The 18,164-nt window shown below is 45.9% G+C and overlaps 1 protein-coding gene across 9 annotated transcripts in view; it reads left to right on the forward strand.

The window, feature by feature from the left end:
* CALN1 (calneuron 1) overlaps positions 1 to 18,164 on the forward strand; it is a 471,992-nt gene that overhangs the window by 37,490 nt on the left and 416,338 nt on the right. For 3 of the 9 annotated variants that reach the window (XM_036825183.1, XM_036825185.1, XM_036825184.1), the window contains exon 2: positions 3,634 to 3,905. The exons of the other annotated variants lie outside the window; for them this stretch is intronic. The gene's annotated coding sequence lies outside the window, so the exon portion shown is untranslated. The remainder of the gene's footprint in view (positions 1 to 3,633; positions 3,906 to 18,164) is intronic. 9 annotated transcript variants of the gene reach the window in all.

Raw genomic sequence — 18,164 nt, forward strand, 5'->3', positions numbered from 1 at the left:
ACCAGAGAAGCCACCGCAATGAGAAGCCCGCGCACCGCAACGAAGAGTAGCCTCCCCTCACCGCAACTAGAGAAAGCCCGTGCGTAGCAACAAAGACCCAATGCAGCCAAAAATAAATAAATTAAATAAATAAATTTATGAATAATGATAGCTAGTGCATGTGGTACTTACTCTGTGCCAAACACTTTATATTACACCTACAAAGTAGGTGCTATTATTATCAGGCCCATTTTGCAGGTGAGGGAACTGAAGCACAGAGAATTTAGATCACACAGCCCATAAATGGCAGAACCACTTTGCACTGCATGGTCTGATTCAATTAGCCATGTTCTTTACCACGTCCGTCACTACCCCAATCTCTGCATATTATGGGTTGGTAAAAGTGATAGGGCCAATGGAGTACCTTGAGGACAGAACCAAGGTAGCATCACATTTTGTGTAGCCCAGAGTGACTCACACTGGAACATTTTAGGTGTTAAAGGAAGTGGGTGGGTCATTTGCTGAAATGAAAAGCTGAAGAGAACACACATATGGGTCCAGGAATTAGCCCAAAGCTCTAACTTCAAGACTTGGGCTCAAAAACCAGCTCCTGGCCAATCTTTCAGATGATGACAATAAAGACAACTGTCAGATAGACTCAGAGGAGAAATTCTGGAAATTAATTGCCCTTACGAATCTCATCAGGAAATGAGGTAACCAATTAATTTGGGGACAAAGAGTAATTCCTGTAGGTATTTACTGTAGGCCATTGGCGACTTGGGAGGTGCATGTGCCATGGCTCAGTCTTTGAGAAGCTCCTAGCAAAATGGGGAGATGCAGGTCCATCTTCTATCCAGATGCCAACTTAGGGTGGCTCATTAGTTGGCCATGGGCGGTCAGTCCCAGCTTGTGGAGGGCAGCTTGGCTTCTGCCATCGTGTGTCAGGCCAGTCGTGACCTGGAGAGGAGCATTCTGGTGATATGGCTTCTGGATGGAGGAGCCAACTCCCTTTTTGGCTGAGGGACCAGGCCCTGGCTTTGCGTTTCTCTGGCACATCACGAGTGCCACAGTGAAGGGCACCAGAGGCCAGCTGAACAGCAGGAGCAATTGTTCCTTGTGGGGAGCTGCCACCTCCAGTGCCATGCTCCTGTTGAGCTATGAGCAAGTTCCAAGTAATTAAGGGGTTTGGGTTCTGAAGCCTCTGTGACCGTCATCTTGCACATCCTTGCTGAGAGCTCCTGGCAGGTCCTATCACCTGCCGTCTTGGCAGCCAGACTAGCACTGCGGGCTGCTCCTGCCCTGGTGTCCACTCTGCCTGGAGGGAACTGACAAGGGAGGGCACTCGGTGTATTTGGAAGTTCGTGTATATAGGGAGCTAATTACTCTCTTTAGAAATCTGCATTTGCCACCAATCACAGCTTTCGCGGTGCTGGGACTGTCATGGCAACTAAAAGCATATCTGAAAATAAAATGTCACTTTTCTTTTGCATTTCTAGTGTAATGACACAGGAAACTTGTTTTTCCTTTTTAACTTAACATGATAACTAGAGACTCAAAGAGTATAGGTGTGTGTGCAGCACGTGTGGGTAAGCGCGTGCTGTAGTGTGTGTGAACATGTGAGTTGTGTGTGTGTGTGTGTGAGGGTGTGTATGGGTGCTCATGTTGACAGGGGTGGTGTGTGCAGCTGTGTGGCTGTGGGGTGAGTCCTTCTTGTGTGTGCGTCCGAGGTTAGGGGCTGAATTTGGGGTTGAGACCACACACAGGCTGTGAGTGTTTGAAGACTGGTCTGGAGGGTGTGTGTGACAGTGCTGGGGTTTGTGGTGTGTGTGTGTGTGTGTGTGAGAGTGTGTTTGCACCTGAAAACAAGTAGCGCTGGGGGAGGTGAGTCTGCAGACAAGTGCTAGTGCGTGGATGTGTTACACTCCCGTTTGGTGAGACAAGGCTTCTGGCTTTGGGAAGCTTTCTCTCTATAGGGTATCCCTGTGGTTCCAACCTTTGGGCGGTTCCAGCCCAATCACAGGAGATAGAAGCCCTCTTTTCGGGGAGGACCCAACTGTGTGCCTCAAACCTAATAGAACCAGAGATCCTACAAATCAGGAGCACCCAGACACCATCTGGCCCAGCCCTGACCTAGATGATGGGGATTTCTGCTCAAGGTGGAAGGTGTAAAGCACACAGACAGTTTGTGTGTCTCTCATTCATGCATTCTACTAACTGACGCACGTTAGGCATAGGGCTGAACCTGTCCCGCTGGACCTGGGGTGGGGCTGACACTCAGTGCCCACCACATGTACACATTTACAACCATGGTCACATTTGCACACACCTCTCCAAGCCTTCATGCTTCCTAAGACCGTTTTCTGAGCCTCATCTCCTATGGCTGGCTTCTCCAGGAGGACACTTCCCAGGCATGGAAATGTACCTCTGGTCAGAATCAAGAGGCTGCAAGGGAGCCCTTTCCCAGGATGCGAGGTGCAGGGACTGAGCTGTGAGGGATGGAAGATGGGGATGGATGTTGCTGGGAGAGGCCACTGCCCACTGCCATGTGCAGACCTTCCCGCGGGCCAGCTTTCTCAGGCAAGGGCTCGATCCACAGTGTCCAGGGCTCGTTCAGTCCATCACCAGGATTCTTCAGTTAACCTCTCCGTACTTCACATCTCTGGAGATTCTTTGTTTTATTATTATTATTTTTTTAACTTCAATCTGAAACCAAAGAGAAACCAATATCAAGTAAATGTTAGTTCAGTAAGTGTTTTATTGATCACCGCTTATTCTCAGGTCATCCCTGCCTGGGCCCAGGTGACACACATGCATCTGAATGATTTCCTGCCTGGAGCTTTTCTCAGTGCAGTGTTGGGGGGAGAGAGAGATAGAGGCCATGGATGACAGCAGATGTAGGCACAGATGAGGGGTGCCTTAAGCCAGCCAAGTGCCTTAACCTAAGCAGAGTTGTAAAGGACGATAGAGGTTGACCTGATGTCAGGGGTGGGGAGAGAGAGGAAGTCACCACTCGGTGACATCAAGCCCACCCAGAGGCTCCATACACGTGGGAAGCAAGTCTGGACTGGAGTTGGTAAAGGGCCACGTAGTCTGGGATGCTCTTTGCTTTGTCTAAGGAAGTTAGCATGACGTTGCCCTGGAATGGCGAGCAGCGTCACAAGCTTAAGAGCTTTGGCAAGAGTCCTCTCCACTAGATAGATGGCTGTGCGAACTTCTCTGCCCCCCACCCCCCGCCGCCACATACACTTTGTTTCTGTGGCTCTGTTGGTGTCAACGGCAAGGAAACAAATTCTGCTGGCAAGGTGCTGGGCTTTCTTGCAGGTTGCAATCACACTGGCTGTTCTAGCTCCCTCCGCATAGCTTACACCACAGCAAAGCCCGCAGGAGCGGGAGTGGAAAAGAACCTGTAAATATGAAGGTCGGTTCCAAAGGCACATTATTGGTTTGTTGTGTAATACCCTCTGGTGACATCGAGGCCTTATTAGTAACTAAACATCTGTCACAACCGCAATTATTTTTCTTGTGCCAGGATTGTGTTTCTACGATTGTCCTGTTTAAACGCGGAAGGGAGGGTGTGAGTTATTGAGGCAACTGACTCTGAGTAGATAACCACCAGCACTGTGAAGGCAGTAAGTTTCTGTCAACTCCTTGCAGAATCTCAGCGTCTCTGCTGACGTTCCCTTGGTGTGTTCACAAATCTCTCTGAGAACATCGCCCTGGACCCCCGATGCGGCTGCCTGAGCAACCTGGAGAGGGGAAGCCTGAGAATGAGGAAAAGGGGGGCAGAGGAGCCCCCGGAGGGGGAGAGGAGCCGCTGAGGACCCGGGCCCCCGACTTCCCCACTTGGCAAGTCTTCTCCCCCAAACCCCCGGAGAAACGAGCTTTCTTGAATGTTTGCTCAGGACTTGATTGTGTTCAGCCCGCAGGTAGGGGGTGGTGTGGGAGCTGGAAGCCTTTGTGGGGAGTGTCTGGGGACAGGACACCCGGGAGGGGTCCCAAGGGCATGCACGTCCCAGCTGGGCCAGAGATTTGACGATCTGTCTTGAGCCTGACAGCTATCCATTGATTTTATCTGAGATGCTTGCACCGGCAAGGGGATGGGTTTGAAAGCTGACTCTGTTAGGGACTGATTAGGTTGGAGGGGGTTGTTAGAAAAAAAAAAGCAACAGATGCCATTTATAGTGTGTGTACTCTGTGGTGGCATAGAAGCAGGAGCTCTGCATAGATAATTTCAATTAATCCTCACAATAACCCCGTACGGGTGTTATTAACCCCATTTTTCTTTTTACAGAAGAACAGTAAGACAACCAGTCAACAACGTCACATAGGCCAGATCAAGCAGGCAAAGGTCAGCCCAGGACTGCTACCCATGTCTCTGAATGCAAAAACTTGTTCCTAACCATTAGACTCCCCTGCCTCTCCCCCGATTATGGGTGAGAAGGTCAGCTCAGGGGTAGGGGTTGTATGTGTTCTAAGTCGCAGGCTTCTGTGGGTTTGATCCTACTCTCTTTCTTTTCCTTGGAGACATTCATGGCTGTAAAAACTCAAGAGGAATTTCAACTCTGGGTGGTTTTGTATAGAAAGAAATGTTGATCTGTGTGAAGCTGACATGGAGGATTTGGTCTGGGTGAGTCCTTTAAACGGGTATGTTCTGCAGTGGTCTCCCCAAGGCTGTTTGGAATGGGATCCCCAGCCCTCTCTGTCACCAGCTCCTGGTGGGGGCCACGAGTGTTTATGGTGGGCACCGTGAGTTCAGGGTTAGGCTTATGGGGGAATCAAGGAAGTGGGCATATTTCTGATGACTAGAGCTCCTGATCTTCAGCAATTTCTCTCCAGAGCTGAGGGCTGGACAGCAGGGACCAGCACAGGATGCTGTAAGACTCTATCCAGAACCTTCTCCAATACAACTCATTGTTTGGGAAATCAAGGTGGGAGCTGATGGGGCCTTTGGCCAAGGGTGTGCTGACCTGCAGGGTGAGCCATTCTCATCGACTCTGAGGGAAGGTCTGGAAGAGGGCAACATGAAGCTGAAATGACATATGCTGAAGGCAGGCTCAGAGGGAGGTTCTGCTCGGGAAAGCTGGTCAGGGGTCAGAGGACGACCTGGCCTGGGCCTCCCCAGCCCGGAGAGGAGCCCCAGCAGGAGGCATGGTCCAGTCCAAGGATGAAATCCCTGTTTGGTTTATTCTCAGGCTGGAATAAGTGATAGCATCCTGGGCACTTGCCCTGGGAGGGAAGGAGGGAAGGACTGGGGCAGAGAAATGGTTCTGCATGTCCTATGGGGTCTGTGGCAAATGACAGATGTGGCTGATGCTACAGAGGGTAAGGAGAGTTGCCCACCTTAGTGGATGAGAAGATATCATGCAGCAAACAGAAAAAGAAGTCCAGTGGAGTCAGAAACCCTTTTTTACTCAACATACTCCCACATTAAAAACTATTTCCCTATTTGTTCCTGTGACTTTGGGATTTAGGGTTTTGGGGCCAGAACTGTGATGAGCATGAGTTAGGCAGTTTAGTTTCCCTCATTTCTGGGGGCAGCAGTAGCCCAGGAGGAATGAATCTGCTTCTCCCAAGCCATCAGCTTCTCCATGGGGGAGAGCATGAACTCCTCTTGGACCCCAGGGCTGAGGGTCTCTAGGCTCCTGGCTTGTTCTCATCACACATTCACAGTCATTCCCACACACCAACAGACATAACACTTTTGCTCACTCCTTCCTTGGGGGCAGACACACACATTTCTCAAAGATTTCTTTGTGCAGTGCAGAGAGAGAGACAGCTAAAAGGAGGAGGGGTGAGATGGTGCCAAGGAATGAAGTTCCATGGTCACAGTCTCTGCACCAGGGCTTGGATGTGGAGGAGAAAGGGAAAACAGCCCACCTGGAACATGTTTTGTGTAACTTTCCATCAGTGAAGTCTCACAGAGTAGAGAGGGTTGCCTCCCTGTCCTCCGGTTCCTTGGCTGGGAGCCTCCTTCAGATAAAACACGGGTGTTGAGTACTGGGACTAGTTTACAGAGCATCAGGGGCCTCAGTCCTGAAACACTCTGGGTCCAGGTGGTTGTGCCTCGTATGGGCAGGATGGGCAAAATTATAAAGTCAGGAGGAGTCTCCTCCACATGTCCCATCTTCCTGCCCCAGATCATTTTCCCATCTCCTGGTACCAATTTGGTTCCTAGTAACAGAAGTCCAGTAGAAGTCTCCTAAGTGAAAAGAGAAACATCTAACATCGTAACACAAGATCCCAGGCGCTGGTGGAGGGTGGGAGAAGGTATGTCAGAAAATCCAAAGTCTCAGGGAAGTGAAAAACCCAAGAAAGCTGTTTCTTTCTGCCTGTCTATGTCTGTCTGGTTTCTCTGTCCAGATATAATAAAAATTATCGCTATCAAGTTGCTGCCAATTTGGCAGTCAGCCTCGACTGGGAATTAGTATGGTCCTGATTCCAAAATCCCTGGGGAACAGGCTCATAGCTGCCCACTCCTGATCAAATCCAGTGTCCAGGGGATGAGGGCAGAGAGTATGAACATGGTTGCTTCTGCTATAAATACGTGGATGGAAACAGTGGAGAGACAATGAGAAGTGGGGCAGCTCCTCACCCCAGTTCCTTCAGATATTGGTTTTGTATTCCATTCTTGAAGTTGGTCAGCTACTAACGAGGTGCAGGTAAGGTGCTTGTTATTCATACTCTAAGTTGGAGCCTTTCAAAGAAGTGGTCCCCAGGAGACGCAGAGGAGTGAACTATCACTGGTGAGACAAAAACAGTGGGGTAGATGAAGCAGGCTGGGGGCACCGCAGTGGTCTGTGGAGAGAGACCTCATACAGAGGCAGGGACTGGAGAGGTAGGACCCTCTAGCCTCCTCCCAGCCCATTCTCCTGCCTGTCAGTCTGGAAGATTACAGAATTCCCCAGAATGTCTATTCCTATGTCTTTGCCAAGGTGTGGCCAGGCTTTCTCTTGATGGATCTGGAGATGACCTGTAGCTGGGGACCTTCCTTCCCTTCTACTCTGAAGAGTCTTGCAAGGGCCCATAGCAGTGGAACCCTGCTTCTCTTGGGCCCACCAAGGTGCTGACTCCTTGGGCTGGAGGCTTGAAAGGATGCTCTTCCCGTTTTGTCCAGACTCTGAGACCTGGAACTCTTTTGACCAGGTCTGGAGCTGACTCATGATTGGTCAGTAGGCCCAGGAGACCAACTGGAAGAGAGTCACCAAGGATAGAGAGATACACAGGTAGCTTCAGCAAACCACAGCTAGTAAACAACCCCACTACCATGGTGCTGCTCCAACCCAGCCCGAAGGAAGCTTTTCTAACATGGGGAGAAATGGATGTGCACTATTGATACCTGAGCTAAAAATACCCCATGTTCCAAACAAAATGTTTTTTAGTATTTTGACATGAAAACGTGTAGACAAAGCAAGGTTTTAGAATGCATGACTCATTAAATTGCTGACTCTGAAAGCAATGGAAATTCAAAGGGAATTTTTCTCTCCCTATTAGTCCCTCCCACCCCTGCTCTGAATAGCTTATAAAGAGAGTTTCTACATAAACAGGACCCATAAACTCCTCCATGATTTAAGGTCCTGAGCAGTGAGAGGCAGAACGAACTCAAGTTTTATTGCCTGGTTACTAAGTTGGCTTCCCTAGTTAGGTTGGATTCATCAACCAGAGTCCCCCCTGGTCTGCCCATCCTAATTTCTCCTCCTCGTGTCCCTAACAGGTGTCCAGGGAATTCCATGGCCCCACCACAGCCACTGCTCCTCCCTCCCCAAAATGCCCAGCTCTGTTGGACCCCAGCAGCATTCATGTCACCAGCCCTAATGAGGATGTTTCATCACCGAGCATTAGCTCTGGGGGCTACATCCTCAGGGAGAGCCACACCATATGGTTCTGTAGAAGGACGCAGCAGTGGGCATCTCCAACAACTCACTGGGAGCCTCGGGTTCTTTCTCGGGTTGAATGCAAGGGCTGGGTCTCATCAGTGATGTTCAGTTTTGTTTTGTTTTTTTTTCTCACAAAACCTTTCCAAAATCTGTCTTCTGGGGAATCCCAGGATGTAAGGCAAAAAAAAAAGAGAAGACCCATTCTGGTTGGAGCAAGGTTTGTGTGTGTTTGGGAGGATGGGGAGGTACTTCAGGGCCCCTGAGATGAACAGTGAGACCTTTCACTTGGAGAGACTATTGGTCGACCTTCATAGCATGGTTCCTAGAAAGCTGTGTAAAAATCTCACCTCTGACCTCTCCTTGTTGTCATCACCTGCTTTCCTTCCAATCACTCCCGTGCTCCTTGAATATCTTAGTGCTTGTTCTGTCTCACATCTGCCCAGAGTCCTTATGTCACGTGAGGAAGCTAAAACCGTGTGGGTGACAAGGCAACACTTCCACCTCATGTTCCTTCAGATTCAACTCACAGAACTCACACTGCAATACTCCCCTCTTTAACAACCTCCTTGATGGTGTTTACCACTGTTATTCCTATTTCAGGATATAGAGCATACTGAGAGAAAATCTTTCCTGGATATGGGACATGGGTAGGTGATACTCATAGCCTTCAACTCCAACTGGTCTTCAGTGGGACTCAGAGGTTCTTCTAGAGACCAGGTCTCCTCCCCATGTTCCACCATGACTGTTTCACCCACTACCCACTCATCTAAGAATGATCTACTTGCTCATTCCCAAATAAAACAAAGGCCCCAGGAGGAAACTTCTCAACTTCCTGAGCACCTGTCTGTCACCTTTTCTGCATCCAAGTTCATCTTTACCCTTCCCTGCCCATCACAGTGGAGGAGGACACCTTTCACCAGGTCAAGGACCACCTGCCACATGTGCCCAGGCATCTGTTCCCTGCCACCCTCTCTTCAGGGACTTTATTCCATCAATTGTACCTCCTCGGTTATTCTTCAACCTCTTTCTTCTTCCACTAAGCATAAACATTCGTTCTGATGTCACTTATCTTTAAAAAAAAAAGGCTGATATGAACTTTAAAAAAAATGTTCTTCAAACTTCTTGAAAAAATTGCCTCCACTTGTTCTCTTTCCCCACCTTTCATTTACTTCTCAGCCTTCACTTGCTGTGGTCTGGCCTCTGCCCCCATCAGTCCACTGATCCTGTTCTGGCTGCAACAAGGGATAGTGTTAGAGCAGGAGGACCGATGCCAAGGAGTGAGCAGTGCAAAATTTAGCTCATCATCAAAATTTATCTGGTGAGTTTACAAAATCTGTACATTTGTGGGCTCTACCTACTAAACCAGGAGATTTTCAGCTAGGACCTGGAAATCTGCTGACCCCAATTTCCTTCTCCCTGGGACCTTCACCAACAGCCCAGCAGGTCCCCAGAAGAATTGGGAGGGTCTCTGCTGAAACAATGTCGCATCAGCAAGTGTACTTTGCCCTCTCTCGTTATGATGGCCAACTCTTTTTGCTTTCCCTTTCCCTTTCTCTATCAGTTCCAGCCGTCCAACTTGAATTTCAAATGGTCTTAGCTAAGAAACTTTTAATCACTCTTTCATTCTCCTGGAGATTGACCCAATCTCTTGGATATCTTCCTTTCAGGACCTATTTACTTCCGTTGTGATTCTTCTAATACCACATGTTCCAAAGCGATGATCCTCAGAACATCAATGTTAATAAACATTCCTCTAAAAGTGCTTCATGGTTGGTAAAATTCAGGTGATGCTTCATACTATATCTACCTGTTAGAGAATATCAATGCATATTAAAATCTTAGCGATGTCGTACAGCAAAGAAAAGGGTTTATCTTGACTTAGCTCAGCTTTTCCAAGCACACTTTGAGCTTGGAACACTGGGTATGAGTAAATATGTGTGTATATGTGTGTGTAAAAGCTAAGAAATCACCCGCTAAGTGTTTATTTCCTCTCCCTAGGACATGCCTAGTTCTATGCAAATGATACATAATTGATATACCCTGGGCCCAGGGAATGCTAGCACCCATATTCAACCAAACACCATTAATTGGTGTGCCAGGATTTGTGCTGGGTGTTGGGAATTCAGAGATAAGTAATCCCTTTCCTCTTACAGTTTATAGGCTCATGGAAAAGACGGATTAATACTCACCATAGAGTTTATGTGTTAGGATAAATTCATGCACAGGGTGTGCCTTGGGACATGTCACACACGCACACACACACACACCAGGCAGTTGTATGGCGCCAGGGCACACCATTCAATTATACAACAAGAATACAATGTGAATGTCACCCCCCTGAAGTTGTGCAGTATACCTAGAATAAATAAACCTATATCCACCTAAGTATTCACAGTTTGTTCTCACTAATGTGGTCACATTACCCTGCAAGGTTTTTTTCACTCCACAATGTATTCCCAACACCCTTTTCTGTTGTACTCTGGTTGATTTCAGCACTTCTCTCTTGATGGCTGTTTAGGCTGCTCTGTTTCTGGTCTCACAAGCAGTGCTGCAATGAGCATCTCTGTTTATCCTTATGAACTTGTGCAAGTATATCTAAATATAAATTTTCTAGAAGTGAAATTTCTCGGTCAGAAGGTATACACTTTTTTTTTTTTCCTTTTGCTAGATTTGCCAAATTGCTCTCCAGAATTAGGAACCAATTTACCTAAGGGAAGGGCTTCTGAGGACAGGGGACACTGGAGTGGAGGGGAAGGAGGCAAGAGAGGAGAAGGGCTTGAAGGTGATAATTAATGGAGCAGTGTCTCTCAGGAAGCCAGGCGGCATGGGATCAAGAACACAGTCTTCACGAAGAAAAAATTCTACACGCACAGCCAAAGTGTAAATTCTGGATTCCATAGAAAATGTTACAAATGATCTTAGCTGAGAAACTTTGATCACTCTTGCACCCTCTTGGAGATTCTCTAACTCAAGTCTCTTCAAAATCCTCCTTTCAGCCAGGATCCATTATTTCCTGCATGATTCTTCTAAGAAAACATACCACATTTTTAAAAAATTTAATTTCTATTTTATATTGGAGTATAGTTGATTTACAATGTTGTGTTAGTTTCAGGTATACAGCTAAGTGATTCAGTTATACATATACATATATCCATTCTTTTTCAGATTCTTTTTCCATAATATTATGGGAAATATTATGGGTTAATACAGAATATTGAGTAGAGTTCCCTGTGTTGTACAGGAGGTCCTTGCTGATTCTCTATTTTATATACAGTAGTATATGTTAATCCCAAACTCCTAATTTATCCCTCCCCCCTCACGTTTCCCCTTTAGTAACCATAAGTTTGTTTTCAAAGTCTGTGAGTCTGTTTCTGTTTTGTAAATAAGTTCATTTGTATCCTTTTTTTAAAAAAGATTACACATGTAAGTGATAGCATATGTTATTTGTCTTTGTCTGGTTTACTTTACCTAGTATGATCATATCTAGGTCCATCCATGTTGCTGCAAATGGCATTATTTTATTATTTTATGTGAAACATGCCACAAATTGATGGTTAATATTGTTATTAATAAGTATTCCTCTAAAAGTACTCCATGGTCAGTAACCCAGTTGGCCCCTAGGAACCTGATTTCTTTAGAAGAGCTTTGGGTATCAGGATGCTATATGCCTATCTTCCTGGCATTTGCATGGGGTATGCAGCAATGGACCAGGGCATGTCCGGCATCATAGGACAAACAGGGTACACGTTCATGCGATGTACTTTTCACCTCATGGCAGGTAATCTAAGACAGTTTAATATTAAAACAAAGCTTGGTATGTTCTGGTGCAAGATACTCGTTTTTAAGACAAAAATCTTGGGCTTCAAAACTGGGTCCTTGCTTGCAGTGGGATGTTTTGGGCTATGACCTCGTCATTCTCTATCATCAGAAGCCCTTTTATGTTAAAATTGAGAATCCCTGGGCCAGACCAAATTCATCTAGCACACTCCCTGTGTTTGTATCAAATTTTAATGTGAGCATTTTGCTCCTATCTGGAAAGTGGGGCAGGGGGAGGGAGAGACAGTGAAATCCATGCCCTGACAGACTTGCTATCAGCAGAAGACTGTAGAAAACAGCACTTTCCCTCAGGGTTCAGGCCGTCCTCCCCATCGTAGAGCTCAAAGGGGACTGGAGGGACACAGAAGCCCCACAGGCCTGTCCCACCAGATGTCCCTTCCCCAGTCTCTCCCCCCGGAGCCACATCCAGCTCTCTACCCATGGTCCACATGTGGCCATTGCAGGAAACTTTTCCCCCTGGACCTCTCGTTTCTTCTTAGTCCAGCTACTACTGCCTTGCAATAAACCACCCCAAACTCAATGCCATAAACCAGCAAACATCTTATGCTCTTGGAATCTCTGGGTCAGGAGTTCAGTGGGGATGGCTTATCTCTGCTCTGTGATGTCCGGTGCCTCTATTGGAAAGACTCGATGGCCAGGGGCTGGAATCGTTTGGTGACTCATATGTTTGGCGCCTGAGCTGGGCTGGCTGAAGGAGCAGCTCAGCTGGGAGCATCTACATATGACTTCTCCACATGGCCTGTCCTCCTCCCAGCGTGGCATCTGGCTTCTAAGGCAAGCATCTAGGGATGAGCCTTCCAAGAGCACCAGCTGGGGCCTGGTTGGCCTTTTATGACTTGGCCTTGTAAGCATCCCTTCTGGCATATTCTGGCAGTCAAAGCAGTGCAGATCCTCCTAGATTCAGGGGGTAGAGGTGTAGAGAGCACATATCAGTGGCGAGGAGATTCAGAGAATTCGGGGACCACATTGTAAAACTGCCACAGTTTTCCTTCATGGATCCTGGATCCTTATGCTACCTGCGCCCAGTGATGGGCCTCTGTCAGCGTCGCCTGGATTCCTGCTGGGTGGCATGGAAGAAAAAGAATCTGGGTGGCGGGGAGTCAAGATATCCACAATCCCGTGGATAACTCAGAACATTATTATGTTAGAAAAGCATTTGTCTGTCTTTAAATTCTCCTAACCTGGTGTGTGCCAGACTCCAGAAGGAGAAAGGACAGGGCAGAAAGAGACACGTTGGCAAATAGAGGAAGTTTCGCCACATGGGCAGAGACATTAACCAGGACAGGATTTCAGGAAAATCGATAGAATATGTTCCAGAAGAGAGAGTGGCCAGCCCACCCATGTCATGATACAAGTGGTCCATTCCACAACTCTAGGGGTCACTCAGAGTGTAATTAATTGGGCCCTGGTCACACAGAGCTTTGATGGGACTTACTTAAAGAAAAGGAGTAGTTGGTACCACTGTGCTGCTGTGGGCCAAGTATCTGTCTCATTCCCTTAGCAGGGTCATCTCCTCATATTATATTTGGGGGAAACAGGTGGGCCTTCAGTATGTACGTGAGCCAATCCACCTGTAGCTGATTCTGGTTACCTGCCCCCATCTAAGGGGCTTAGCACCATCTCAGCCCCATGCTGCTTCCCTTCCGGTCCACGCCTGGGACTCTGGGGCCTCCGTGTTTTCTCAGTAAGCAGCAGCTACCAAGTCATCAGCCCCTGGAGGGGAGGTGCTGGTGCAAGGGCGCGATTTCCTTTGCCTTCTCTCAATTCCCCACCCGGCCATCACCACACAGCAGATGGATATAAATCACAGATTTCACTGAAGGCTTGGGAATAACCAGAGTAGGGAAAATTTACCATCTACAAAGAAATCTTCATAGAGTCAGAAAAAATAATTTCAATGTAGGGAAAAATTACCATCTACAAAGAAATCTTCTTAGAGTCGGAAAAAATAAAAGTATTTTTAGAGGGACTTTTCATGCGTGCATCCCTTTGGCAGTCTGGTGAAGCCTGTGAATTATGTTTTTAAAAGCATGAAATAGAATAATTGAGGGAACAGTAAAGGAAATCAATTATTTTTAAGTACAGTCGCAATATTAGACAAAACAAATGTGTGATGTAATAATACTTGCGCTTCCTTGTTGCTGCATTAAATAATAAGATCTGACAGCGGGTGTAATAGCAATCATAATTTTGAAATACTGTAGTCGTAACTGTAAACAACATGGGGAGATAATTCTGACAACTGTAACGTGGTAGGAAAATATTAGCGGCAAAATCACAGTACTGCTAATTCATTTGCACCATGTGGCCTGCGTTCGTTCTTGAAGGATATGCTAGATTCCATTTAGAGATTGATGAAAATAAAGGTATATTCTTTCTCATCCAAATTCATGGGCCCTTTGATTCTATCCTCAGGCCGCCAAGGGTGAGAGTCCCCCAGGACCCCTGTCTGGTGCATTTCTTAGTTCTGTTTCCTGGCTTCTTTCTTCTGGTCTTCTCTGGGCAAGTCGCCATCTCTTTTTAGGAAACCCGTTCCCCGACTACAGGACCCAGCTCCCTCTGACTTCCTCCCCCGCAGGGACAAGCCATCGTACTCAATCCACCCTGGCAGTAGGTAATAAGAATAACATTGTGGCAAATATTACATGGGTGCATGTTAATATGAAGGCTGAGGCTAAGTCAAGAGCCTTCTTACCCCAGGGCAGGATGACAGGTGTTTGATTTCTTGGGGAGACAGTGGGCTTCCAAGCCAGACTTCATGGGCAGAGAAATCTTGTAAGATTAAAGTTCATAGGGAAGACTCAGACCCTTGGATTCTTCTCCTAGTGTAAAGAAGGTATCTCTGACCACCTTTCAGGCTTAACGGTGAGGCTGGAGCCGGGAAGAAGGAGCAGATGACACAGGAGAAGTAAAGGAAACTTCTTTATTTTCTGGTTAGAGGTTGGAGGGAGGAGGAGAAATGAGAAAGAGGTAGGAGAGCTAAGGGATGTGCTGCTTCCATCTCTCTCTCGGTGCCCAGGGGCTGCATGAGGTCAGCACTAAGGACAGAGGCTCTGGTCTCAGCCCTCCATGGGGATGTTGGGAGCCCACCACATAGGGCACCTGCCCCAAGACATCACCTCTGGTCTGGTTCAGTGTGTGGAGAGTGGAACAGGGTAGCTGTGGGGCAGAGACACTGAATGAAGAGGCGGCTGGTCTGACACAGAGGCAACGCCAAGGTGTCCCCAGAACAGAGGATGGGTGTAGACTCCTGGGCCAGACTTGGATGGAGGGTAAAGCAGAGACCCAGGGATGTCAGCCACGTAGAGCTGAGAGGAGGCCAAACAGGAAGGGCAGATACCAGGACTCCTGGGAGCATTGCACCAACTACAAGAAGGACCCCCAATCCGCCAGTTCTAAACTTCAGGTTTGGAGGCCAGCAGGATACCTGTGACTGTGTGACAAGACACATCACCTATGGGAGACAATATGAGAGACTAAACATATTTTAAAAATAAATTTTATTTTGGGGGAACACTTCTAGATTTACAGAAAAATTGAGACAATAATTGAGTTCCCATATACCTAACACTCAGGTTCTTCCCATTCGCATTTCACACAAATACTGTATGTGTGTTACAATTAATGAATCAATATTGATACAGTATTATTAACTAGGGTCCATACTTTGTTCACATTTCCTTAGGTTTTATCTCATGTCCTTTTTCTGTTCCGGGATCTCATCCAGGATATGGCATTACATTTAGTTGTCATGTCACTTTGGGCTCCTCTTGGCTGTGACAGTTTCTCAGACTTTTCTTGTTTTTGACGACTTTGATAGTTTTGAGGGGTATTGGGCAGGTATTTTGTAGAATGTTCTTCAGTTGGGACAATAAAAAGATCAATGGTTGCTAGGAGTTTGTGGGGAGAGGGGAGATGAATACCCAAGAGTACAGAAGTTTTTATGAGCAGCGAAAATACTTTGTATGATGTTATAATGATGGATATATGTCATTATACTTTTGTCCAAACCCATAGAACGTGCAACACTATTCACTTCATTAAAGTGAACCCTAAGATGAACTGGGGACTTTGGTGCTTATGATGTGTCCGTGCAGTTCATCCTTGGTTTAGAAAAAAGCCTTAAAAAAAAAAAAAAAAAGGAACACTCAGGGTAGACGTTTTTGGCAAAACTTTTGTTTCATTTTTATATATGTATACATATTACATATGTGTGTGTGTTTGTTGGATTGTGATGTAAAATGTACTTTTTAGATCAAAAAAGTTTGCAGGCCACTGTAGTTAAATTATACGGGCAAATAAAAACACAAATTAATCTCAAAAAAAAAAAATGAATGCCCCTCAATTGGGATTTGTCTGCTGCTTTTCTCATGATTAGGCTGAGGTTATGGGATTGGGGAGGAAGACGACAAAAGTCAAGTGCCATTTTCATCACATCATACCAAGGGTGCATAATATCAACATGTCTAATTGATGTTGATGTTGACCCTGACCACCTGGCTGAGGTGTGTTTGTCAGGATTCTTCACTCCAAAGTTACTAATTTTTCCCTTTTCCATACTGTACTCTTTGGAAGGAAGTTGCTATACACAGGCTACACAAGAAATAAGGAGTTAGGCTCCATCTCCATGAAGGCAGAGTATCTACATAAATTATTTGGAATTATTCTGTACAGGAAATTTTGTCTCTTTTCCCTCATTTATTTATTTATGCAATCATGCATTTATTTAGTATGGACTCATGGGTATTTATTTCATACTTTAGGTAAAGATGCAATACAACTTTGTTTCGTTGCTCAGAGGGTTGTAGCCTTAGCCACTGGGAGCTCTTGGCTCCTGTGTTTTGAACACTTTCTTACTTCCTTACACTACAGGATGCTCCAGACTCATCTTGTGTATTTCCTGACCCCGTTTCCTGGCCTGGTTTCTTTTATCAGAGAATGGTGTTAGAAACCAAGGTCTGAGCCCTAGGCATGCTTGTTGCTACTGAAGCATTGTTGCTTCTAGGCCCTCTCAGCTAACAGAGCAAGAAAAAATATATGTAGGTATTAACCTATGTATATACACGTATCTATACATATTTCTATATGTAACATCTGTGGCTATATCAAGCTAAATATAGCTCTATACTGATGTCTCCAACATCCATTACCACGTGGATCCTTCTACCAGCCTCCCCTTTCTTACCTGTAAACACCCACTCCATCAGAGAGAAATCTAGCTCCTATCATCCACCATCCGTTTACTTAACTGTTTAACTGCGCTAACATGTATAGCAGTATCAGAACTGTTAACACGTACACCTGTGGGAAACAACTTTATCAACTAAAATGCTTTATAGCACCTTTGCCTTTAGTTTTCCAAATTCCACTCATTTCCAAAGTTACTTATGTCAAGCACTCCTCCCTTCAGTGAGGTTGCTTCATACATGTGTAATAGAAATTGACTTGTCACATTCTGCGTTCCATCCTGGATACCTACTGACCTCCTGATTTCTTAAAGTTGCGTACATTAAGGTTCACTCTTTGTGCTGAAGTTCAATGGATTTTGACAAGTGCATATTGTCATGTATCCACAATGACAGTATCATACGGAATAGCTTTGCTGCCCTAAAAATATCCTGAGCTTCACCTAGTCAGTCTTCCTCCTTGATTTCTGAACTTCTGCAACCACTGATCTTTTCTATCTCTATAGTTTTGCCTTTCCAGAATGTCAAATAATTGGAACCATACAGTATGTAGCCTTTTTAGATTGGCTCCTTTCATTTACATATATCCATTTAAGATCCATCTATGTCTTTTTGTGGCTTGGTATCTCATTTCTTTTTTTTTTTTTTTTAATTTTTATTTATTTATTTATTTATTTATTTAGTTTTGGCTGTGTTGGGTCTTCGTTTCTGTGCAAGGGCTTTCTCTAGTTGCGGCAAGCGGGGGCCACTCTTCATCGCCGTGCGTGGGCCTCTCACTATCGCGGCCTCTCTTGCTGCGGAGCACAGGCTCCAGACGTGCAGGCTCAGTAGTTGTGGCTCACGGGCCTAATTGCTCCATGGCATGTGGGATCTTCCCAGACCAGGGCTCAAACCCGTGTCCCCTGCATTGGCAGGCAGATTCTCAACCACTGCTCCATCAGGGAAGCCCTCATTTCTTTTTATTGCTGAATAATATTCCATTTTATAGATGCACCACAGTTTATTCACCTATTGAAGGGCATCTTGGTTGCATCTGATGCTTTGGTGATTATGAATAAAGCTGCTATAAATATATATATTATATATTTACATTTGTACATACAAATATATTTACAAGTAAATATAATGCTATAAATCAGCATGCAGATTTTTTGTGGGCATAAGGTTTCAAATTAGTTGGCTAAATACCTAGGAGCATGATTGCTGGATAGTATGCTAAGACTATGCTTAGCTTCGTAAGAAATTTCCCAACTGTCTTCCAAGGTGGCTCTACCATATTTGTATTACA

The sequence above is a fragment of the Balaenoptera musculus genome, chromosome 15, assembly GCF_009873245.2.
Source record: "Balaenoptera musculus isolate JJ_BM4_2016_0621 chromosome 15, mBalMus1.pri.v3, whole genome shotgun sequence".
Taxonomy (NCBI): Eukaryota; Metazoa; Chordata; class Mammalia; order Artiodactyla; family Balaenopteridae; genus Balaenoptera; species Balaenoptera musculus.